Source organism: Macaca nemestrina, chromosome 5 (genome assembly GCF_043159975.1).
Source record: "Macaca nemestrina isolate mMacNem1 chromosome 5, mMacNem.hap1, whole genome shotgun sequence".
Lineage (NCBI taxonomy): Eukaryota > Metazoa > Chordata > Mammalia > Primates > Cercopithecidae > Macaca > Macaca nemestrina.
The window spans coordinates 109109671-109136021 of NC_092129.1; the positions used below are offsets into that span (position 1 = coordinate 109109671).

The 26351-nt window shown below is 37.3% G+C and overlaps 1 long non-coding RNA gene across 1 annotated transcript; it reads left to right on the plus strand.

Moving 5' to 3' along the window:
* Window positions 1-1457: 1457 nt before the first annotated feature.
* LOC139363165 (uncharacterized) lies at window positions 1458-18225 on the plus strand. The gene is made up of 6 exons (XR_011623104.1): window positions 1458-2214; window positions 2450-2533; window positions 2799-2925; window positions 3411-3535; window positions 5368-5471; window positions 17889-18225. It is a non-coding gene; the product is annotated as an uncharacterized lncRNA (long non-coding RNA).
* Window positions 18226-26351: the final 8126 nt, after the last annotated feature.

Here is a 26351-nt window from a genome sequence, read left to right on the forward strand (position 1 = left end):
TTATTGTTTCATTTTACTTTCCTTTTTTCTTTTTCCTTTTCCCAAGGTGGTGTGACTGTAGAGAAGGCTAGGTAGGATATAATGGCTTTGATTCTATAACCCTATGCACTCCTTTTATCGGATTTTGTAGTGGGCTGTGCAGTTTGACTTACAAGCCAGTAGAGGGTGTTTATGGGTAACAGCTACCTGCAGCCAACATAGCTGGGTGTATACTTAATCTTCGTTTACTGGGTCTCAGAAGCTCTCCGTTACCTCAGGCAATGGGCTGATTCATGGAATGCACAGTAGTCTGAGCTTCCTGCTCTACCCTGGGATGTTTGAAAACCAAGACAAATGTGGTCAGATTAGGCAGGCCAACATACAGGTCCTCCAGTGGCAGGCACAATCACCAGTGCTGAGGGAGAATCCAGAGGGCAGACACTAAGCAACCAGAGGGGACCCTAGACATGGACCTGGGAAACCTCCTGGGCCCCAAGTTCTCTTTACAGAAGGTGGGGCAGCCTGAAATCTTAATCCAGGATAGTGAGTGCTCCAGATATATGGATATCTGCCTGGGCATGAAATAAAGAGGACCCCTCTGCTCCGACACACACACACACACACACACACACACACACACACACACAGACACCCGGATCTCGGCACAGGAAGAGTGGGGTGGGTCAGGCTGGTGACTCAGGCAAGTATGTGCTCTGAATGCCTGAAGATCTGGTTGGGGGTGGGGCAGAAAGGGTCCCACTGCACCACAATCTATTTCCACGAAGGTTGGGGTAGCGTAAAAGCTGCTGGTTCAAGCAAGTGAGCCCTCCAAATGCCTGAAATTCTGCCTGGTCCTAGAGCAGACAGGGCTCTATTGAACCATGCTCTCAGTGGAGTAGTGTGGGGTACCTAGCAATGACACATGCAGAGTGCTTCCAGGTCATCAAGTTGGACTTGTCTTCAAGGTCACTTGTCACTCAGAAGAAACCACGGCAGTAGCAGCTTTCCTACCACCACAGGCCTGTGAGAGGGAAGAGCACAATTCCAGAGTTTACTACTCAGGTGTTTTTCACAATTCTCGCTGTTAAGGCCCCTCACTCACTCCAGAACAAGTGCTCCAATCTCTTGCCCAAGACAGAAATGTCCATACAGCCACACTGCCGGGTTGCCAAAAAACAGATGACTTTGTATGAACCCGGATGAAAAATGGCATCTTGCTGTCAGTCCCAGATCTGGAAAAATGCCTGTAGCTTCTGGTGTCATTCCCTTTCAGTGCCTCCAAGCCTCTCCCCAAGTTAGCACCAGCACTTGGGAGAAAGCACTCTCCCTCAGCCTGGGTTGCTTGACTCTTTGGTGGAAAGGTAAGTCACAGAGGGAGGCTCTCTGTCTCTTTCACATACTGGAGTTTCACTCACTTTTATCAGCTAGTTGCTGTCATGGGGGCTGTTTGGCTATGTTATCCTCCCTGGGATCTGGAGTGTCCATAATTTTGGTGTGCTCCCATTTTCCTTTTTGAATTAAAGCTCACAGAGTTAATGTTTATGCACTGTCTCGCTATTTCCAAGTAGCCGAGGCACACTAAAAACCTTTAATCCAACATCTTAGGGAAAAAAACCCCACAAACACAAATAGTTTAAATTTACAGAAAAGTTGCAATTATAGTACAAAGATTTCCCATATGGACCATAACTAGTTTTCCCTATAGTTTCCCCTACTTTTTATTACTATGGTATATTTTTCACAAATAATGAATCAATCGTAATACATTAGGATAAACAAAAGTTTATACATGATGCAAATTTTTCAGTGTTACCTAATGTTCTCTTTTTCCTCTAGGATCTCATCCAGATACCACGTTATATTTAGTTGTCTTAGTTCCTTAGGCTCCTCTAGACTGTGAGTTTCTGAGGTCTTCCTTGTTTTTTGTTTGTTTGTTTGTTCTTTTGTTTTTTTGTTTTTTATGACCTTGACAATTTTGAGGAGTACTAGTCAGGTATTTAATGGAAAGGTCATCGGCTGGAGTTTGTCTGATGTTTTTCTCAGTAGTAAATTGGGGTCGTGGGTTTTAGAGAAGAAGAACACAGAGGTAAACTGACATTCTCTTCTCCTTAATTTTAAGCTGCATTCAAGAGTACAACTGCCCCCCGCCCCCAAGCAGATCTCCAGGCATTCAGAGCATATGCTTGCCAGAACCAGCAGCCTGACCCACCCCACTCCTCCTGTGCAGAGATCCTGGTGAGTGTGCGTGTGTGTCTGCGTGTGGGGGGCCCTCTGCTCTATCACCAGGCAGATACTATCAACTTGAATTATCACAGATGATGCTAACTTCACATACGTGGCTGAGATATTGTTTGCCAGATTTTGGTAAAGTTACTCTTCTTCTTAAGTTCCTCTTTTCAAACTGTAAAGTGTTTTCTGTTTGTTTGTTTATTTGTTTTTCTTCTTTTTCATACTGCGCCTTTGGGAGAAGATCACTATGTGCAGCCTAAAATTAAGGAGTGGGGAGTTCTGTTGCACCATAAATGCATGTACATAAATCACTCTGGATACTTCGGTATGTGGTATTTGAATATGAACTTATGGCTATTTGTTTTGCAGTTTGTGTTATAAACCAGTACTCCTTTATTTATTGCTTTTTTTTTTTCCAGCTTTGGCCATTGAGAGCTTTTTCAGTTGACTCCTGTGTTCCATTGACATACCCCATTAATGTGTGTGACTGTGTGTGTGTGTGTGTGTGAGTGTGTGTGTGTTTGAAGCACTTTCTCCCTTTCTAGCACTATAAGATGTTTCACAGGCATCTTCTACCTTCCCTGCCTCAGCCGTAGAATCAATCATATCTCCAGGAAGTCCTGGTTCATTTTGTTGGAGAATGATGTTGGAAAGAAAGATCTGGGCACTTGGAGCATTCATTGCCACTGAGGAACCCTTGCTTCTAGGCCCTCTCAGGTAACAGAGGAAGGGAATATATGTGTATATAGTAAGTTTTATCTATACCTACATCTATAAATATTTATATATGTATTCCTCTGTATTTCTTCTGTGTTTGTATTATACTGATTACACTGATATCTCCAACTAATTCACTACTTCATGAGTCATACAAGTTTTCTCCCCTTACTTATCTGAGCTTTTATAAAACTAATTATTAAAGTGTATAATCATATTATGGAACTGTGTTTTATACTTCAATATAGGGTGGTTGAAAGGGAAGTTTGTGAGCATTTATTTGAAAATCTATCATTTAACAAATATAAAAACTGAGGCATATAGTCTGTATTCAAAAGAAAATAGAGAATTTCATTTTAAATATCTTTAAAATGACCTATAAGTAGAGCTTTTCTAAGAATAAGTTGAATATATTTTGCTCTCACCTAGGATAATGCCTCTTGTCATTGACTTCTCCTATGTTAAGTAAAAATTTCTGTGTGTAGGAGAATCATGTTCACCTAGTTGCCACTCCTATCCTCCACTCCTTTGGAGCCTCTGAGAAGTCTACAAGTCCCAGCACTTTTACATTCAGGCAGGGAGTGACAGTGACACTTCTAGGCTGAGGATGGTGAGTGAAATCCCAGGTGACCTTGCTTCCCTAAGGGGAAGCAACAAGTATAACTTTTTTGTCTTGCTTTTGTTTATGTAATAAATAATAAATGGCAATTTATGTTAGCTTTCAGCCACTTTGAAATGTTCTATTTCAATTTTAGCTTAAAAAATTACACATTATACATAACTTTTTATTATTATTGCTATTAAATTAAATGGCATTTATACTTGAGTGGTTGTAATTCTGGGTATATTGAGTGATTCTGGAAATAAATGACAAATTTTGTAATGACAATTAAATGGTATTGAAAGAGAAAATACCTGCTAGTAGAAATAAGGGATATTTTGTGGGGGATAATTTTTTGTTTTTGTTTTTGTTTTTTAGCACCTAGAAGGATAGAGTCTATATGTCAATTTAGGAGAATTCCAGGGAAGTAATTTAATTCTGGTGGAAGACTGTCAGATGCAGTTGAAAATGGACATGGATAAACTAGAGCTCATAAACTGGTGACAATAATTTTGAAGTGGATACATTTAGGCAAAATAAAAAGAGATTTTACACACACACACACACCACCATCATTATGTACATAACCGGCCATTTTATATTTAAATTACATCATAGAAATAGTTGCTCAGAAAAGTTCACCTATCGATACCCCTGGAGAATGTGTAATTGCTTGAAATTAGCTTAAATTGTATTTTATAAAGTCTCAGTGGAAACTTAAATGTGTTGCTTAAACAACATTTTGTATTAAATATAGTTTCACATTTTCATTGTCATAAAAAGACTCTCAAGTCACTATGAGGTTTGACACTGAAAAGACGAAATAATACATATATTGATTCCTACTAGACAGCTGGAATCTGCAAGCTCCTGAAGAATAAATAAAATGACAAAAACTGAGCCTAGAAAAAGCAATGGAATGGTATTTGTTCTAACACAATCCTTTCAGACTATATCAGAATTTCCCAAAACAAATAAATTCTTCTCCGGAATGTTTCTGAAAATCAGAAGAAATTTCGGAATACTTTCAATTTAAGTTTTATAGATTCTAAAATTTGAAAATCAAATGAAATCAGTTCAAAAACAAACCTCTTTGAACACTGAGTACTCAGAGATGGAAAACGTCTGGGCATCATATTTGAGGAGCGCACAGGCAGGGAAAGAACACAAAGACCAAGTGTAATCAGTGCTCTAACATTCTAATAGAGCCTGGTGTTCAGTACTAGGAATACAGGGATGTATTCGTACATCTCTGTTGATTACAAGGTCTGGTTACAAGGTGGCATGAGGGGAAGAAGATAGGAACAGATAAAACAGCAAGGTTTTATACTGTCAGTTCATTGGTCGACAATTTAATACACAACTCGTAGACTCTCTTTACACTAATCACTAAAATAATAAAGAATTGAGAATAAAGAACAAAAATGATTGTTGCCACAGTGTAGTCTTCCAGTGAGGACATGACCTTATAGACAACTCACATTAAAATAGGATCTTAAAATTCAGGGCCCTCTGAAGACTCTACTTTTTGGAATAGAAGATTTCTTCTTGAGAAATTATATCACATTGTATATTTGACTGAAATAAGAAATGTAAATAAAGGATACAATAGAAAACTAGAGACTATTTAGAGAAAAATGTTGGGCTTGAATTTGTTTTACTTAGGAAAACACAAAATGTCTCCATTACCCATTCAGATTGAAGACATAAGCTGTTCACCTATCACGATGATTTTATTTATGTATTTGAAATACTAGTAGAAGGAATTAATAAAATATAAGCAAAAGATAGCTGCAGCCTAAGAATTTGGCAGTGAAGGAAATTATATTTTTCCTTAAAAGGTAATATAAGCATACAAGATGAGAAGAAATCATGAACATTACCAAAATGGAAAATAAGTTTTGATCCTTGAGGACAACTAAATGGATGAAAAGTATGAACTCAGGTAAGTGGAAGAATAGAAGAGACAGTGGTCAACAAGAAGAGTCCAGAGAGCAGCCAAAGAATTTTAAAGTGTGTTGTGGATGTCTGCCCCCATCACAGAGAGCAAGGCTTTAGAAGACTAATGACATTAAACATTTAAAATATGCAAGTGGCCTTCTTTGTTCCTGTTTGTGAATTTGAATTCCCATGAGCTGCCTTAAAAAAATATTCTCAGCCCAGTCACTATGAGATAGTGATGTTTCTGGACAGTTATTTATCTCATTGTAAAGTATTAATATAAGGAAACTTTTTTGGCTTTCGTTCTGTTCTTTGGGACCATTTCATATTCCACAAAATGCTAACTTCAAGACAGTTACAGTTCAATGATAGATATATAGAAAGAATTATAATTTATGTTTCTTAAAAGAATAACTTTTTGAAGTATTTGAGCAAAAGGTCACAAAAATGGCAAGCTGAACACCACCTCAAAGAAACCACAACTCATTTTGGTACTACTTGTGTTAACCAGAGAGATGAGGAGAAAATGTTCTAGTAATAAAAAGGCACTACACCTAGGAAGGAGTAAACATAGGACATAAAAGCTATGGATTCTTCTTTTTTTTTTTAATTATACTTTATGTACTAGGGTACATGTGCACAATGTGCAGGGTTGTTACATATGTATACATATGCCGTGTTGGTGGGCTGCACCCATTAACTCGTCATTTACATTAGGTATATCTCCTAATGCTATCCCTCCCCCCTCCTCCCCCCCACAATAGTCCCCAGTGTGTGATGTTCCCCTTCCTGTGTCCAAGTGATCTCATTGTTCAATTCCCACCTATGAGTGAGAACATGCAGTGTTTGGTTTTCTGTTCTTGCAATAGTTTGCTGAGAATGATGGTTTCCAGCTGCATCTATGTCCCTACAAAGGACACAAACTCATCCTTTTTTATGGCTGCATAGTATTCCGTGGTGTATATGTGCCACATTTTCTTAATCCAGTCTGTCACTGATGGACATTTGGGTTGATTCCAAGTCTTTGCCATTGTGAATAGTGCCACAATAAACATACGTGTGCATGTGTCTTTATAGCAGCATGATTTATAATCCTTTGAGTGTATACCCAGTACTGGGATGGCTCGGTCAAATGGTATTTCTAGTTCTACATCTTTGAGGAATTGCCACAATGTCTTCCACAATGTTTGAACTAGTTTACTCCCACCAACAGTGTAAAAGTGTTCCTATTTCTCCACATCCTCTCCAGCACCTGTTGTTTCCTGACTTTTTAATGATAGCTATTCTAACTGATGTGAGATGGTATGTCATTGTGGTTTTGATTTGCATTTCTCTGATGGCCGGTGATGATGAGCATTTTTTCATGTGTCTGTTGGCTGCATAAATGTCTTCTTTTGAGAAGTGTCTTCTGTTCATATCCCTTGCCCACTTTTTGATAGGGTTGTTTGTTTTTTTCTTGTAAATTTGTTTGAGTTCTTTGTAGATTCTGGATATTAGCCCTTTGCCAAATGAGTAGATTGCAAAAATTTTCTCCCATTCTGTAGGTTGCCTGTTCACTCTGATGGTAGTTTCTTTTGCTGTGCAGAAGCTCTTTAGTTTAATGAGATCCCATTTGTCAATTTTGGCTTTTGTTGCCATTGCTTTTTGTGTTTTAGACATGAAGTCCTTGCCCATGCCTATGTCCTGAATGGTATTGCTTAGGTTTTCTTCTAGGGTTTTTACGGTTTTACGTGTAACATTTAACTCTCTAATCCATCTTAAATTAATTTTTGTATAAGGAGTAAGGAAGGGATCCAGTTTCAGCTTTCTACTTGTGGCTAGCCAGTTTTCCCAGCACCATTTATTAAATAGGGAATCCTTTCCCCATTTCTTGTTTTTGTCAGGTTTGTCAAAGATCAGATGATTGTAGCTGTGCGGTATTAATTCTGAGGGCTCTGTTCTGTTCCATTGGTCTATATCTCTGTTTTGGTACCAGTACCATGCTGTTTTGGTTACTGTAGCCTTGTAGTATAGTTTGAAGTCAGGTAGTGTGATGCCTCCAGCTTTGTTCTTGTGACTTAGGATTGTCTTGGCAATGCAGGCTCTTTTTTGGTTCCATATGAACTTTAAAGCAGTTTTTTCAAATTCTATGAAGAAAGTCATTGGTAGCTTAATGGGGATGGCATTGAATCTATAAATTACCTTGGGCAGTATGGCCATTTTCACAATATTGATTCTTCCTCTCCATGAGCATGGAATGTTTTTCCATTTGTTTGTGTCCTCTTTTATTTCATTGAGCAGTGGTTTGTAGTTCTCCTTGAAGAGGTCCTTCACATCCCTTGTAAGTTGGATTCCTAGGTATTTTATTCTTTTTTAAGCAATTGTGAATAGGAGTTCACTTATGATTTGGCTCTCTGTTTGTCTGTTATTGGTGTATAAGAATGCTTGTGATTTTTTTCTCATTGATTTTGTATCCCAAGACTTTGCTGAAGTTGCTTATAAGCTTAAGGAGATTTTGGGCTGAGATGATGGGGTTTTCTAAATATACAATCGTGTCATCTGCAAACAGGGACAATTTGACTTCCTCTTTTCCTAACTGAATACCATTTATTTCTTTCCTTCCCTTGCCTGATTGCCCTGACCAGAACTTCCAACACTATGTTGAATAGAATAAAAGCTATGGATTCTTACTTCGATGTCTATTCCAGGAGATGTTTGGATAGTAAATATAATAGAACACTAAAATTCCTCCCAATATTCTCATTAGACCTGTGTTCAAGGTTTATTTCAAGTTCAGATATACAAATAAAGCCCTTGGGTCCTCTGTGATCACAGAGAAAGTAGGAGGTGGGGGTTTTGGGGAAAGCTTCCCATGAGCTGAGCATGGGCTGGGCCATTTCTTCATTCCCCCTATATTTAGATTGCCCTTAGTAGGTCAGTCTGCTGTGCACTGAGATACACTACGTGGAGCTGTACTTCTGTGAGACTATTACTTTCTCCTAAACTAAGAGCTCTGCAAACAGTCTTCAACAGATAAACCGCTTTAGCTGGTGCTCTTAGAAATATAGTAGGAAGTATAATGTAGAATGGAATGCTTAGAAAGGAAGTTCTATGGACTGCTGTTGTCATTCTCAGCGGAATTAGGCAGGACAGCAATGACTGGAGGTCTGAGCATGGCCTGAAGTGGTAACCCACTCTCTGAGCTTGCCTTACCACTCCTCATTCTCTGGTCTGTGGTAATTTGCAACTACGCTGAATTTCCTTTGTTTGATTAGATTGAAAAAAAGAGAGGGACAATATACAATTAACAGTAAAAATAATGATTTTAAATGATTTGAAATAATTAAGTTCTAGATAATTGTAAAGCTGTGAGTAATAAACTGAAAATTACCCAGCACCTTATAGCTTCACAGCTGGAAGGGCCTTTTGAGAGCTATTTAGTTCAAACCTCTTGTTTCACAGATGAGAAATTGGATCTCCGGTTGCTGAGGGTTAAAAGAGAAGATATGGGGAAAGAAAGTTCATTCATAATTGAACAAATGGAATTTGAGTTTCTAGTAAGATGTCTGGTGGGAAATATTAATTAGGCATTAGGAAATTTGATAACAGAACCAGGATTCTTTTCCTATATAGTATTTGTTTTGAAACAATTTTTTTCCCCCAAAATATTATGGCTCTGGTAAGTATCACACATTTGTTCCACCAAGAAGGGTTATATTTCTCTATCTATTGGGAACAAAGAAGTTAAACTAACATTACTCCAAAATTTTCTACCAAGTCCTTTCTCTCTAGGATTATGTTTATGAACATGCGGCAATTCTAGCTTCCCTGGGACTTCCTTTACTCTGTGACTCTCTAGAACTTCTGAACACAGTTCTTTTTGTAGTAGCCACATCCTCTATGCGGGTGCCTGTGGTCTGTGAATGCAGAACATGCTGTGGGCCTCAAACTTCAAACACAAACTTGCAGATGTGTTTCAAATATGCATGACTGGGGTGAAAACGTCAATTACAACATAGGAGGAAGGTTAAAACCACATATTTGTCCCTTTCTCCATTGTTCAAGTAAGAAAAATGTATCCTAAAATGAAGCACACTTGAAGCTTCTTTTAAGGAAATGTCCTGGCTTCAAGTCCTATTTTGTTGGGAAAGTGTCATTATTTTAAAACCTAATGATTACCAATTCTGGTTTCCCATTAGAATCACTAAAGTTGTTTGTTTCTTTGATTGTTTGTTTTGTTAAATACAAATGTCCGACTTATCGTCAGACAAATGAAATTAGTATCTTTGAGGAGGCAGACCAAGTAATTGAAGTTTTAAAAAAAAACTTGTCAGGTGATTCTAAGTATTCTAAGTATAACCAGGTTGAGAAACATGGCGCTAATTGCTGTGTAGTATTCTCCTTCCACTTTTTCTGAAAACCTACTCTACTCACTGTGACTGCTCCCAGTTTGGGTTCCAAATTCACAAGTGACAAAAAATTACTTGGGACTGAGACTGGGATGGATGATAGGCCTAGCAATATAGTAAGTGGTAGTTACTTTTGGCAGTACAATTCCTGAGATCACGGAGGGATTTTGATGCTCTAGGCGACACATACAGTTCATCTTATACAGAGGATACCAAACAAAAACCCTCTGAGCTCTTTCAACCAGCCATAGACACCAATCAGCAAGGATTACAAGCAAATTTTCATATTATTTAGGTCTTCCAATTGGTAAACACTAGAATGCTTTGAGAGCCAGGCATATAATACACATTTCGGAATTGAACCTGTGTAAAGCAACAAGGAGTCAGGATACCCGTACTGACCAGAAGGAAAGTGTCATATTCACACAACCTCACCCCTACAAAACAGTAGATTTTTTTGGAGTTTGTCTACCATGATATTAGCTAGAGACGTGTTCTTTTCTTTATTTTTTTAAATCCACATCTTCTTGTACTTATAAATTGTGCTCCCTTAGTTCTGTGGGGAATAGTACACAGAACCACTGTGAAGCCAGATAGCTTTCATTGGCTACTACCTAAAGACACATTGAAAATTTTCCATTGCCTTTCCCAAGGGTTCCATTAATTTTTTGGCCAGTGGGCTTTTTTATTTTTATGTTATTTATTTATTTATTTATTTAGACGGAGTCTTGCTCTGTCACCAGGCTGGAGTGCAGTAGTGCAATCTCGGCTCACTGCAATCTCCTCTTCCCGGGTTCAGGCGATTCTCCTGACTCAACCTCCAAAGTAGCTGGGCCTACAGGTGCACGCCACCATGCCTGGCTAATTTTTGTATTTTTAGTACGGACAGGGTTTCACCATATTGGCCAGGATGGTCTTAATCTCTTGACCTTGTGATCCGCCTGCCTCAGCCTCCCAAAGTGCTGGGATTACAGGTGTGAGCCACCGTGCCCAGCCCCAGTGGTCATTTGCATTTCCACTCTCTGTCTAATAGGGATCTGAAAAGGGTAGGAAGGAAATTTTGTCTGTTTATTTTGTGGTTCTTCTATGCCCACTGAAGGTAAATTGCTCGCAAATCCAGGCTCAATCAGCTACAACAGAAGCTCACACAATCACCAAAGTATGGACACAAATTACAATATTTTAAATTTTATATCTTCAAATACAGCATGATATAATGATAATTAGTTACACATTTATCAGGACATCTTTTAAAGGATTTTCTATGTAGTATTTCAAAAGAAGACAAAGCAATTGCAGGAGAAAAAAATTTGAACATACTTTTCTTATCTTGCCCAATAGAATGTAGGGACTGTGAAGACATGCTTTACTGTATGTGTGTAATAGGTAGTGCTTATATAATGCTGAACACATCGCAGGCACCCAAGAAGCATTAGTTCGATTACATGTAATTCTTCATTCTGTATTATTGAAAAAGAAAAAAAAAGCCTATAAGGCATCATCTGCCGCTGGGCTACAATAGATACCAGATTGGTTTCCTTTGCATCTTGACAAAGACTGGAAAGATATTCCTTTCAGTACTAATGAACACTATTATAATAGTGCTGCATGGCTTGCTAGGAGGAACATAGCAACATAGGGACCCTGGAGAGGAAAACTTGAGCTTTAGGTACACTAATATAAGAGGCTGCATTATCATGTTCATTTACTGTTTGTTGTTTGCTTGTTTTTTGTTTTTGCTGGAAATATTTTGAGACCATTTTTTAGGTGTTGCTCTGGAAATTCTTGGGCTCCAAGTACCCTCCGTTAATGTACCACTGCCTATGATTCCTCAAAAATCACTGTGGCGAAGCAGGGACCACATGTCAACAAGAAAAATTATTCCTACAAATTCAGTTGTTCATTCAAAAATTTTATTGAGATTCTACTCTGTGCATGTGTTATTCAGGAAACTTGGGGCAGAATGAAGAACAGAGCAGACATAAATCTCTTCCCTCATTGTGTTTCCATTCTGGTGAATACAATTCTTTTCAAGTATAGTTAAATATTGATGAATACTAACCAATTAGTGTAGTTGACAAAATGTTGATAAACATTTTGCAGATGTTTAGTGGGATATCAATTAATTTAACTGTTGCAGTTTTCCTTTAGCATTTTAAATCACATACATATATAAGTAAATATATACATACACACATGCATATACACATACTAAATATATTTATATAAATATGTTTTATAGAAATAAAAAGTGTGAGTATAATTATTTTCCTATTTTTACCTTTCTTGAGCCCATGACAAGCTCAAGTTTCTAGCCCTCTTTCTAGTTCATAAAAATGGTACAGGTGTTCTGGCCTAAGTTCAGTGTACTGAATTAGAGAAATGTTTGTTGGCTCAGTACTAAAAATAGTGCACAAAATACAATAAAAAATGCTAAATAAAACCTGTGATATGCAAACCTTCAGTACTAAAATGGTGCAGAATACATATCGGTAATTCACATTAAGATTTCCATCAAAGACCAAAGCTTTTGAACTTTCAGGATATTTGAGGTCAGTTAAGCTCTGATATCAGGATATCACTATGATTTTTAGGAAACCCTCACTATTTTATTCTTCACTTCTGACTTTTCCAAGACCTACAAAAGACACATCAGTAACCTTTTGTCAAGGCATTGGTTTCCCTCAAGCATTCCAGGAGTGGATCATGACAACCACAGCTTCATTTCTTGGTGCTTAAAGCAACAACAAATTCTATAGATATGATCTAGGGCCAAAGGCTTCCACAGAACAACTGACAGTGTTCCCGTGATTTATTGATTTTTATTTTTTATTTTTATTTATTTATTTATTTTGAGATGGAGTCTTGCTCTGTCGCCAGGCTGGAGTGCAGTGGTACGATCTCAGCTCACTGCAACCTCCACCTCCCAGGTTCAAGAGATTCTGCTGCCTCAACCTCCTGAGTAGCTGGGACCACAGGCACGTGCCACCATGTCCAGCTAATTTTTTTTTTCTATTTTTAGTAGAGACAGGGTCTCACCATGTTGGCCAGGATGGTCTTGATCTCTTGACCACGAGAACCACCCGCCTCCACCTCCCAAAGTGCTAGGATTACAGGCGTGATCCACAGTGCCACATTTCTATCTCCAGATGTAATCTTTTACTTCAGATAATTATTGTAGCATTCAGGCTATTTTTGTACAAAACATTGAGAATTTTTTTTTAATTGTACTTTAAGTTCTAGGGTACATGTACACAACGTGCAGGGTTGTTACATATGTATACATGTGCCATGTTGGTGTGCTGCATCCAGTAAGTCATCATTTACATTAGGTATATCTCCTAATGCTATCCCTCCCCACTCCCCCCACCCCACGACAGGCTCCAGTGTGTGATGTTTCCCTTCCCTTGTCCAAGTGTTCTCATTGTTCAGTTCCCACCTATAAGTGAGAACATGCAGTGTTTGGTTTTTTGTCCTTGTGATAGTTTGCTGAGAGTGATGGTTTCCAGCTTCATCCATGTCCCTACAAAGGACACTAACTCATCCTTTTTTTATGACTGCATAGTAGTCCATGGTATATATGTGTCACATTTTCTTAATCCAGTCTATCATTGATGAACATTTGGGTTGGTGCCAAGTCTTTGCTATTGTGAATAGTGCCACAGTAAACATACGTGTGCATGTGTCTTTATAGTAGCATGATTTATAATCCTTTGGGTATATACCCAGTAATGGGATGACTGGGTCAAATGGTATTTCTAGTTCTAGATCCTTGAGGAATTGCCACACTGTCTTCCACAATGGTTGAACTAGTTTACAGTCCCACCAACAGTGTAAAAGTGTTCCTATTTCTCCACATCCTCTCCAGCACCTGTTTTTTTCCTGACTTTTTAATGATGGCCATTCTAACTGGTGTGAGACGGTATCTCATTGTGGTTTTGATTTGCATTTCTCTGATGGTCAGTGATGATGAGCATTTTTTTCATGTGTCTGTTGGCTGCATAAATGTCTTCTTTTGAGAAGTGTCTGTTCATATCCTTCACCCACTTATTGATTGGGTGGTTTTTTTCTTGTACATTTGTTGGAGTTCTTTTTAGATTCTGATTATTAGCCCTTTGTCAGATGAGTAGACTGCAAAAATTTTCTCCCATTCTGTAGGTTGCCTGTTCACTCTGATGGTAGTTTCTTTTGCTGTGCAGAAGCTCTTTAGTTTAATTAGATCCCATTTGTCAATTTTGGCTTTTGTTGCCATTGCTTTTGGTGTTTTAGACATGAAGTTCTTGCCCATGCCTGTGTCCTGAATGGTATTGCCTAGGTTTTCTTCTAGGGTTTTTATGGTTTGAGGTCTAACACTTAAGTCTTTAATCCATCTTGAATTAATTTTTGTATAAGGAGTAAGGAAGGGATCCAGTTTCAGCTTTCTACATATGGCTAACCAGTTTTCCTAGCACCATTTATTAAATACTGAATCCTTTCCCCATTTCTTGTTTCTGTCAGGTTTGTCAAAGATCAAATGGTTGTAGCTGTGTGGCATTATTTCTGAGGGCTCTATTCGGTTCCATTGGTGTATCTCTGTTTTGGTACCCGTATCATGCTATATTGCTTATTGTAGTCTTGTAGTAAAGTTTGAAGTCAGGTAGTGTCATGTCTCCAGCTTTGTTCTTTTGGCTTAGGATTGTCTTGGCAATGTGGGCTCTTTTTTGGTGCTATATGAACTTTAAAGTAGTTTTTTCAAATTCTGCGAAGAAAGTCATTTGTAGCTTAATGGGGAAAGCATTGAATTTATAAATTACCTTGGGCAGTATGGCCATTTTCACGATATTGATTCTTCCTATCCATGAGCATGGAATGTTCTTCCATTTGTTTGTGTTCTCTTTTATTTCACTGAGCAGTGGTTTGTAGTTCTCCTTGAAGAGGTCCTTCACATCCCTTGCAAGTTGGATTCCTAGGTATTTCATCCTCTTTGAAGCAATTGTGAATGGGAGTTCACTCATGATTTGGCTGTCTGTCTGTTATCGGTGTATAAGAATGCTAGTGACTTTTGTACATTGATTTGGTATCGTGAGACTTTGCTGAAGTTGCTCATCAGTTTAAGGAGATTTTGGACTGAGACTATGGGGTTTTCTAAATATACAATCATGTCATCTGCAAACAGGGACAATTTGACTTCCTCTTTTCCTAATTGAATACCCTTTACTTCTTTCTCCTGCCTAATTACCCTGACCAGAACATCCAACACTGTGTTGAATAGGAGTGGTGAGAGAGGGCATCCCTGTCTTGTGCCAGTTTTCAAAAGGAATGCTTCCAGTTTTTGCCCATTTGTTATGATATTGAATGTGGGTTTGTCATAAATAGCTCTTATTATTTTGAGATACGTCCCATCAATACCTAATTTATTGAGGGTTTTTAGCATGAAGGGCTGTTGAATTTTGTCAAAGGCTTTTTCTGCATCTATTGAGATAACCATGTGGTTTTTTTCTTTGGTTCTGTTTATATGCTGGGTTACGTTTATTGATTTGTGTTTGTTGAACCAGCCCTGCATCCCAGGGATGAAGCCCACTTGATCATGATGGGTAAGCTTTTTGGTGTGCTGCTGGATTCAGTTTGCCGGTATTTTATTAAGGATTTTTGCATCAATGTTCATGAGGGATATTGGTCTAAGATTCTCTTTTTTGTTGTGTCTCTGCCAGGCTGTGGTGTCAGGATGATGCTGGCCTCATAAAATGAGTTAGGGAGGATTCTCTCTTTTTCTGTTGATTGGAATAGTTTCAGAAGGAATGGTACCAGCTCCTCCTTGTACCTCTAGTAGAGTTCGGCTGTGAATTCGTCTGGTCCTGGACTTCCTTTGGTTGGTAGGCTATTAATGATTGCCTCAATTTCAGAGCCTGTTATTGGTCTATTCAGGGATTCACCTTCTTTCTGGTTTAGTCTTGGGAGGGTGTATGTGTCCAGGAATTTATCCATGTCTTCTAGATTTTCTAATTTATTTGCATAGAGGTGTTTATAGTATTCTCTGATGGTAGTTTGTATTTCTGTGGGGTCGGTGGTGATATCTCCTTTTTCATTTTTTGTTGCATCTATTTTATTCTTCTCCCTTTTCTTCTTTATTAGTCTTGCTAGTGGTCTATCAATTTTGTTGATCTTTTCAAAAAGCCAGCTCCTGGATTCACTGATGTTTTGAAGGGTTTTTTATATCTCTGTCTCCTTCAGTTCTACTCTGATCTTAGTTATTTCTTACCTTCTGCTAGCTTTTGAATGTGTTTGCTCTTGCTTCTGTAGTTCTTTTAATTGTGATGTTAGGGTGTCAATTTCAGATCTTTCCTGCTTTCTCTTGTGGGCATTTAGTGCTATAAATTTCCCTCTACACAATGCTTTAAATGTGTCCCAGAGATTCTGGTATGTTGTGTCTTTGTTCTCATTGGTTTCAAATAACATCTTTATTTCTGCCTTCATTTCATTATGTACACAGTAGTCATTCAGGAGCAGGTTGTTCACTTTCCGTGTAGTTGATCGTTTTTGAGTGCATTTCTTAATCCTGAGTTCTAGTTTGGTTGCACTGTGGTCTGAGAGGCAGTTTGTTATAGTTTCTGTTCTTTTACATTTGCTGAGGAGTGTTTTACTTCCAACTATGTGATCAATTTTGGAATAAGTGCAGTGTGGTGCTGAGAAGAATGTATATTCTGTTGATTTGTGGTGAAGAGTTCTGTAGATGTCTATTAGGTCCGCTTGGTGCAGAGCTGAGTTCAATTCCTGGATATCCTTTATAACTTTCTGTCTCGTTGATCTGTCTAATGTTGACAGTGGGGTGTTGAAGTCTCCCATTATTATTGTATGGGAGTCTAAGTCTCTTTGTAGGTCTCTAAGGATTTACTGTATGAGTCTGGGTGCTCCTGTATTGGGTGCATATATATTTAGGATAGTTAGCTCTTCTTGTTGAATTGATCCCTTTACCATTATGTAATGGCCTTCTTTGTCTGTTTTGATCTTTGTTCATTTAAAGTCTGTTTTATCAGAGACTAGGATTGCAACCCCTGCCTTTTTTTGTTTTCCATTTGCTTCCTTCTCCCTTTATTTTGAGCCTATGTGTGTCTCTACATGTGAGATGGGTCTCCTGAATACAGCACGCTGATGGGTCTTGACTCTTTATCCAATTTGCCAGTCTGTGTCTTTTAATTGGAGCATTCAGACTATTTACATTTCAGGTTAATATTTTTATGTGTCAATTTGATCCTATCGTTATGCTGTTAGCTGTTTATTTTGCTTGTTAGTTGATGCAGTTTTTTCCTACATTGATGGTCTTTACCATTTGGCATGTTTTTGCAGTGGCTGGTACCAGTTGTTCCTTTCCATGTTTAGTGCTTCCTTCAAGAACTAAATCTGTCCTTAGATTTTCCTCTTTTATGATAAGAAGATATTTGGAGCAACTTTATTTTTTTCAAAATTCAGCTCAGAGTTAACAATGTCCCTGAATTATGTGTTCTGTTTCTTTTTCCTTGAGGTTTAAAAGATCATTTGCATCCTTACAGTGTAAATGACCTTAGAATAATAGCCCCTATGAATATAGGCTTATGTTCGAACTCATATTCAACATAAAGGCATTAGAAATTCTAGTAATTTTTAGTCAATGTTCTGCATCATCATATCCAAAAAAAGATGTTACCAGGAAAAATATTGATTTAATTTTACCTTATTTTCATCAGACTAATGCTAATAGCTGGTGTATAATATGAAAAACTCTTTTTACTTTGAAATCAATTTCATCTTTTGCTTTCTCATTTTAACAATTATACATACATATAATAGAAATTGTGCAGAAATAGCAGCAACATCACCAAAAAATCACCCCTAGCCCCACACTACAGGAATACCCAATATAAATACATTTATATTCTATTATTTTCATATAATAAATATTTGAGTTTTTAAAGAGCTTTAAACACACTATAGCTAAGATTTTGTATTCTGCATTTAGTAAATTAATGTTTAATCTTTAAAATTTTCTGCAGGACTGACTTGTAAACATTGTCTTTTAGATTTTGCCTTATACCTGAGGAAGAGAGTGAGACAGAGTAACATATACATAGAACAACAAGGATGGTCGTGTGAAAGAAAAATCAAAGGAACAGTGTGACAGAAAGACAGTAAAGCTGGCACTCCAACTGCTGGAGTTGCTCCTGTCCATCCTGTCAATACCAGCTGTGTTATTCCTTCTCACTCCATCAAATCATAAAATAAATAAAAGAAAAACTTATGTGCTTGCAATGAACAGACTCTAAAAGGACCTTCAATTATACTAACCTTTTTGTATTCATATTCTTGTGTATTCCCCTTCCTTTGAGCATGAGTGGGACCTGTAACTTGCTTCTAACCAGTGGGATGTGGCAAAGGTAATGAAATGTCACTTATGCAATTACATTATATAAGACAGTAACTGTCTTGCAAAGAGATTCCCTCCCTTGCTGGCTTGGATAAAGCAGGTGGCAATGTTGAGGTGTTCCACATGGCAAGAAACTGAGAGTAGCCTCCAGGTGACAGGGAGAAAGAAACTGAGGCCCTCAATCTAACAGCCTTTGAGGAACTAAATACTGCCAACAACCACATGAACTTAGAAACTGATATTTCCCCATTCAGACCTTCAGATGAGAACTCAGTCCTTTCTATCACTATGATGGTAACCTTGGAGAGGACACAACTAAGCTATGCCTGGGCTCCTGATCCACAGAAACTGTGAGATAATAAATGCAAATTGCTTTAAACTGTTAGATGTGTGGCAATACTGTTATGCAGTAATAAACAACTAATATGGTGTTATTAACTATGTTTTGACACTGTGCTAAAAGTATAGAATTAAGCAAATATTCTATAATGTAAGGGATTTCCCATTTCCTTGTTATGCAAATAATTTAAAACACTATAAGTTATAAAATTTAGTTGGTGCAAAGATCTGGTGAGGAAAATAAACAACAGGAAAAATTATTTTGTTTGCAGAAATTAAGGATGCCTTCAAAGAGAAGATAGATCTTGAGGAATAAATAAAGGTCAAATGGAAAAAGAAGGGTGTGAAGGAACTTAGGGGTATAAGTCAAATGAAAATAGACTAATGTGAGATCAATTTCTCTTATGTATGGAAAAGAAAAAACAATCAATAAGCAAAGTGGTGTCTATGGAAGAACACTTGTGGCAGCAGGGAATGAGAAATTGTACCTCTTGAAGAGTATCATTTTATTAGATCAGCATTAGGCACATTTTTCCATTGTTTTTCTCTTTTCCTCAGCTCTTCTGTACATCTCCCAACCAGCAAACATTCACATGTGTGTAAGCACATATACACAAGCACAGTAACAGTTGGCTTTGTGATTTAGAAACACACTGACTTTCCTCTACTCTTTTGAATGTGTAGAATATAAAGTATCAGTTTTCCAGGGAACTATTATAATGCCTGGGATAGGTGGAGTATGCAACACTTGGGAATTGTGACAAGAGATAGGTGTCAGATGGGAATTTCTCTTCCTCAATTTCTAGAAGATTGGACTCATTCTATAGAAATTAGAAAGCCAAGCCTTGGTAACTAATTAGAAAATGTTTCCTAGTCTTATCAATATGTTTATATTTATATATTTTTAACATTTAACAGCTTTATTAAGAAAAGCAATGGTGGAAGACCTTATTAGATTGACAATGAGAAAGACTATTCTGTAAGCTTTTATTAAAAGGTCTTCAATTGAACCTCTATAATGTTAATGAATTAGTGTCATTTATTTACATTTCTTTTTCTTTTTAGAGATTTGTTTCCATACATAAGCCTTGTCTAATGCAAATTTTCACTTACAGAGGGGTTACTTTTCCTTTTGATAGCAAGGGTTACTTTTCTTTTTAATGTTCTCTTCTTGATAGCAACCATGGCTATCAAGCCAATAATAAACTTCAGTTTACGGGAAAAAAATTTATTTCTTTGACTTACGTTTATTTCACGAGTAAAGAGTGAGAAGGCCGGGCTCGGTGGCTCACATTCATAATCCCAGCACTTTTGGAGGCCAAGGTGGGCAGATCACTTGAGGTCAGGAGTTTGAGACCAGCCTGGCCAATATGGTAAAACTCCATCACTACTAAAAATACAAAAATTAGTCAGGTGTGGTGGCAGGTGCCCGTAGTCCCAGCTACTCAAGAGGCTGAGGCAGGAGAATTGTTTGACCCCAGGGTGCGGAGTTTGCAGTGAGCTGAGGTTGTGCCACTGCACTCTACCCTGGGCAACAGAGAGAGAGACTCCATCTCAAAAAAAAGAAAAAAAAAGTGAGAAAATCTTTTATTCGTGGAAGTGTCTTAGTCTTGAAGAACAAAACTATTGGAAATTTAAAACTAGAGCAAATGAACTAATGTTTACCTTTTTATGGTGAATTTTTTGGTGGTCTTTTAATTAATATACACTATTTATAATTCAAATTTTGAGGAATTACCTTCTTAAGCAATACATTCAACAAATTCATAGGAAGACTTGAATTACATTGTTTATACATTTTACCCTGGTGCATTAATAAAGCACAATTTAAAATCATATGTTTCTTTAAGCATTTAAAGACAATTATTAGAAAATGAGACTTGTCAATAGATGCACTTCCTTATTTGTCAGCCTGTCTTAGAAGAATACTCCTTAGAAGGACTACAGGTGTGATTTTTTTTCAGTGAGAAAAACATACAAAGAATCTTTGTTTCTGGTCCTTCATCTAAGTAACATTTCACTACATATCTTTTTGCCTCATATTAACTATGTAATCAACTGACTTTGTGATTTAGAAAACAATGAAATACCTGTTAAGTTTTCAGTAAGTATCTTTCTTTAAGAACTATACACCCCAACAGTCATGATTCTATTCCATCACTTTCCCCACCACCATGCCTACAGTTGATTGAACCAGTTAAGGATGTCTACTCCCAGCTAGACCAATTATTGTTCAATTTGAAATTCGGTATAAAGACTAAGAAAATTTGTATTTAATCTGCTTTTATCAAGAAAATAAAGAAACCAAACTTAGGAAACCAAGGATTTTCATCTGTGTATGAAGAATCACAGAAAACAAGCATGCGAGGAAAGAAGAATGAATCAGACAATGGAGGGAAAAAAGGAGGAGAGAGTGAAGAAGGTGTACTCTTTGGGTTTGTGATGGTTTTCTACTTAGTTCCAATCATGGCCATGGTTATAAGGATCAACTGCTTTTGATTTCCATGAAATGGTAAAAGCTTCATCAAATCCATTTACTTATTTTGCTTAAGCTCACTTCAGTTTAGCCAGAGACCTTTCAACCAGTGCAACTCCACCTTGAATAGGGGCTGGGTAAAATAAGGGTGAGACCTACTGGGCTGCCTCTGCAAATGATTAGACATTCTAAGTCACAGGATGAGATAGGAGGTTGGCACAAGATACGGGTCGTAAAGACCTTGCTGATAAAACAGTGTGCAGTAAAGAAGCCAGATGGAAATCAGAGTAACCCCTGATAGTGCTACTGCTATGCTCCCACCAGCACCATGACTGTTTACAAATGTCATGGCAATGTCAGGAAGTTTCCCTATATGTCTAAAAGGAGAGGCATGAATAATCCACCTGTTGTTTAGCATATAATCAAGAAATAACCATAAAAATGGGCAACCAGCAGCCCTCGGGGCTGCACTGCCCATAAAGTAGCCGTTCTTTATTCCTTTACTTTCTTAATAAATTTGCTTTTAGTTTATTCTACAGACTTGCCCAAGAATTACTTATTGCACTAGATCCAAGGACTCTTTCTTGGAGTCTGGATCTGGACCCGTTTCTGGTAACAGTTTCTTTCTGTTATTTACAATTCAAATAGTCATAACTGAAGTATTTCCTCGTTCTCCTTCCAGTAGAAACAAAATGTTTTCATATTGGAAAAATTAATAGAATAAATTTTTCAGAAACTAAATGGAAAACTCAATATATATTCCTAATACTATAGACAGATGAGAGAGAGAGAGAGAGAGAGAGAGAGAGAGAAAGAGTGAATCCCCAAAATCTGAGACAGGTCTCAATTTAGGAAGTTTATTTTGCCAGAGTTAAGGAAGCATGCCTGTGGCACAGCCTCAGGAGGTCCTGATGACATGTGCCCAAGATGGTTGGAGCACAGCTTGGTTTTATACATTTTAGGGAGACATGGGACATCAATCAGTATATGTAGGATGAACATTGGTTCGGTGCTTAAAGATGGGGCAACTGGAAGCAAAGGTGGGACAAAGTAGGGAAGGGGCTTCCATATCATAGGTGTATAAGAGAAAAATAGTTGCTCTCTTTTGAGTTTCTGATTAGCCTTTCCAAAGGAGGCAATCAGACATGCATTTATCACACTGAGAAGAGGAATGACTTTGAATAGAACGGGAGGCAGGTTTGCCCTAAGCAGTTACCAGCTTGACTTTTCCCTTTAGCTTAGTGATTTTGGGGCCCCAAGATTTATTAGATAGGTTAATTTGAGACTGTGAGATCATATCCTCATTTTTGGTTGAGTTACACAATATTTTATTGCACATATATTTTGGTCAGAAGGGAGACACAGTAATGAGAAAAATATTTCTGTCTTTCAGAAGCTTAATGTAGCAGAGAATATATATGACTGAAGAGAAATATTTAAGTGTTTGTCCTTAATTTTTTAATGAAATTGTAATTGCAATTTTGTAATTTGGGATAACACATGGAACAAGTTAAGAATGGAGGTGGGCTGTCCTAGGGAGAGTCTTAAAAGGAGATTTGTCAGGGCTACCGCCTTGCTCTAAATTATTCAGTAAGAGGAGCATTGAGTATATTTCTATACCTCAGAAATGTTTTGAGCATAAATGAAATAACACATGTGAAGGTTCTACATTGGAAAAAGGCAGTGCTGTGTGTTTGTAAGTAGGGGAGAGATCTAGAATTCAGTTTCAGGGACTGCTTTTCATGGGCTTAACCGGGATTAGTATTAATTATAGATACAATTTTGTATCCTATTGCTGGGCTACGAAATCTAGCAAATAAGCAAAATTGATGTCACAGGTAGAATGATTTACACTTGTAATTGACACATACTTTTGATAACCTGCAATTTGACAGGGAAAACTACTTATTCATAAACCTGTGGGCAGTATAATTTTATAATAGGCTGAATGCATTAACATGGAAGTGAAAAAATTCTCTCTGAATTTTAAAAGTTATAATTCAAAAGAATTCACAGTGCCTATGAACAATAGTATTTTCTGTATAACACCCACTTTGTCCTCAGCATCATATTGAATGTGATACAGCAAAAAAGCAGTCTGCTTTCTCCTTTAGGGCATTTTTCCATCAGTGAGGCACAACCATTACACAAATCCCTCTCTTCTTTTGCAAAATGAGCTGGATAAAACTGACAAATAGATTTGCTTTTCTATATATGGACTCACTTGTTTGTTGGCATAAGGTAACGTTCAGAGTTACACCCATCTCACCTGAGTTAGGCACATGAATATATAACAGAGAGTGGAATTGGCTTCAAGCATGTGAAGAGAGACAACAATAAAAAGAAGTGAAGAACGAACCACCTAGAAGGTCCAGGAAGGAGAGTAGGAGGGAGTAAATGTAGCCATGAGCAAAGCTTTTATTAGTGAAACATAAATAGGAATGTGGGCATATTATGGAATATCTGCATGTCATGGCAATGAGGCAGATTAATGAAGGCTCTACAACCTAGAAACAATTACATTTGCTAGGGAGTTTGAGAGTTTTGTGAAGAGAAATTTCCTGTACAAAGGAAGGGGTAAGAAAAAGTATTATGTGAGTATCTTGAGAGTTTTCTTTCCATTTTAAAGAATTAAGCCCCAAGGTATTCATTGCCTTAGGAAAGAAGGAGAAAGTGAGAAGTCCAAAAGTGTACCAAAGAGTTTAAATATGTCTTGTGGGAAGAAAGAAAAAGCAGGAGATTCAAGGAAAAAATAAAATGGCCTAGAACAACTACATAAAGGGAAAAGAGGAGGGTGACAACTTCTATATTTACAAAGAAGAAACAAGGAAAGATGAGTTATAATTGGGGAATAAAACTTGGGCGATGGAAAAGACAGTGTTCATTTTATTTCAGCAGGATGTATGTACCTCTGGGATCCTAGAAAACAACAAACAAGGGCAAGGGGAGGTCATTCATTTTCAAACCCAACTAGAAGGGTGGCAGAAACTATTTCTAGGTTGTGTGACTCAGAGCAGCCAAGGCCTAGCCACTGAAATTCTACCTCCTGAACTGAAAGGATCTGCACTTCCCTCGTAACTAGGTCTGAACTAGGTGTTATGTTTTGTTTTGCTTTAGTTCTAGGTTATATTCTGCCAGTGGCAGTATAAAAAGTGAAATATTTCATTGGTTGGTTTAAACACAGACACATTGGTACTAATTGACATGAATTATATGATGAAATTAGCTCTGTTCTCCAGCAATGAGTAATTTTTCCCTAAGAGTAAAAATAAAATAAAATAAAATAAAATAAAATAAAATAAAATAAAAGAAGCCAGAGAAGGAAACATAAAATATAAGCTTCATGACCAATGGGAAAGGGAGAAAGGATGAATGGGTGGAAATAAAAAGAATTGTCTATCTCACACATTCTAGGGCCTCTGTGAATATGTGTGGTATATTCACACACAACATCAATGAGGTGGATTTACTAAGTATGTTTTATAGATGAGAAAATAAGCAAAGCAAAAAACAATCTACTCACATTCATATATCCGGTGGCTTCGTGCTCCTGACTTTTCATACATTTCCTTTCCAATAAATTGCTCTACCATTTCTGTCTGGTAAAATCATATTCATAAAGCCATGCTTGGCCCTAATTTTCCCTGTGCAGCTTTCACCAACATTGGCCTAACAATAGCACTGCTTTCAATTAGCATAAGTCCAAATTCAGAAAAATAATATTGCCTCAAATGTGCAATCTTAGTACCACTGACCAAGACAGCTTTAATTTCCCTTCAGCTTGCCTAAACTTCAGAGAGGTTTCTTCCTGACACTAGTCCTCTGCTTTCCCTTTTCTTAGAGCTACTTTAGAAAACTTGTAATTGAATTTTTTTTCTCTGCCTCTTTTGTAATGTACAGAAATCTTCCAGCCTCTTGTTAATTTTAGAACCCAGGAGTGTCTTTCTCAAGGACCCGGGAGTCATCTTGTTGAAACATAATCATGAAGGCAAACGTGCTTCTATCGCCTACTCTCTGTGGGAAGGTATGAACATAACTTCCATGGACACAAATTAGCAAACACAGATGGTTTAACTACAGAATGAAACATTCACAGACTCAGAGATAATTCCATATACTCCACATATCCTATTGATCAACCTCACCACACCCAATATCCTTCAGCACTTTTCCACTAGCTCACTCCAGAGCTTAAACAGCCTTCTGCCTTTTGTTTCAGTGGAGTCGTATTTAATCTCTCTCCTCTATTGTAATGTTGTAGTAGTCTTGAATAAGTCTTTCTTGTCTTTGTCCAGTGCAATTGTTCTTTGACATTGAAAGAGAGTAACATATAGGAGGGTAATAATATTATCCTGGATTATCACTGAAGAGGGACTTATTACTTGAGCACCTATTATGTACAAAGAGCTACACTAAATACTTTTATTCATAATCTCATTTAGCTGTTATACTATTTAATCCTATTAGGAAGGTGCAGTCATCCTATTTTTTTGCAAATAAGAAATGAGCAGAAGAGAAATTAAGTAATTTATTAGGTAGATAGGTACAGATATAGATTAATATGCAGAAGGGTTAAGATTCTAATCCTGGGTTCTTCCCCCAAAACATGTTCTTTTCTACATTTTTGCATACTATTTTCCAAGGTATTTTTGCATATCTTAACTAAATATTCCTTTTCTAAATCTTATAAAATCGATTTTTATCACTCTCCTTTCATAAAAAAATATTGGAGATAAACTGGTAAATAATTTGTGCATGGTACATGGTGATGGTCAAAACAGAAAGTTATAAGATATATTTTTTAAAAATTTATATCTTGGAGATAAATGAGAATGAAACAGAAGTTACACGTCTCAGCCAAGTGAAAGAAAATATGAGTATGTAGGCTTAGGAGCATTGAAAAGAGAAGCACTTAGCTAACCATTGAATCTTGCCAGAGAGATAGTACGTTAGCAAATATTTACATGTCTATTACTATAAAGTTAAATATATACTATTGTCACTTTATTATCATAAAGTTGTGTTTCTAAGCTTGTCTGAGTAACAGATAAGCGAGCTATTCTTTACTATTGATTGTTTTACCAGTTTTAAGGCTTACTGACTTGTAACCTTAAACTGGAAAATATTTGGTGTAGAAAACTGCATTTGTATCAATGTTTGCTGAAGGAAACTATTCACTTAAAGTTGTAAACTATCTTTGTCATGGAGGTTAATTTGCCAACCAATCTTGATAATTAGCTCATTACAACCTAACTAAAATTGTTCCAGTTAACTATATTGGTATAAAATAACTATGCAGAAACT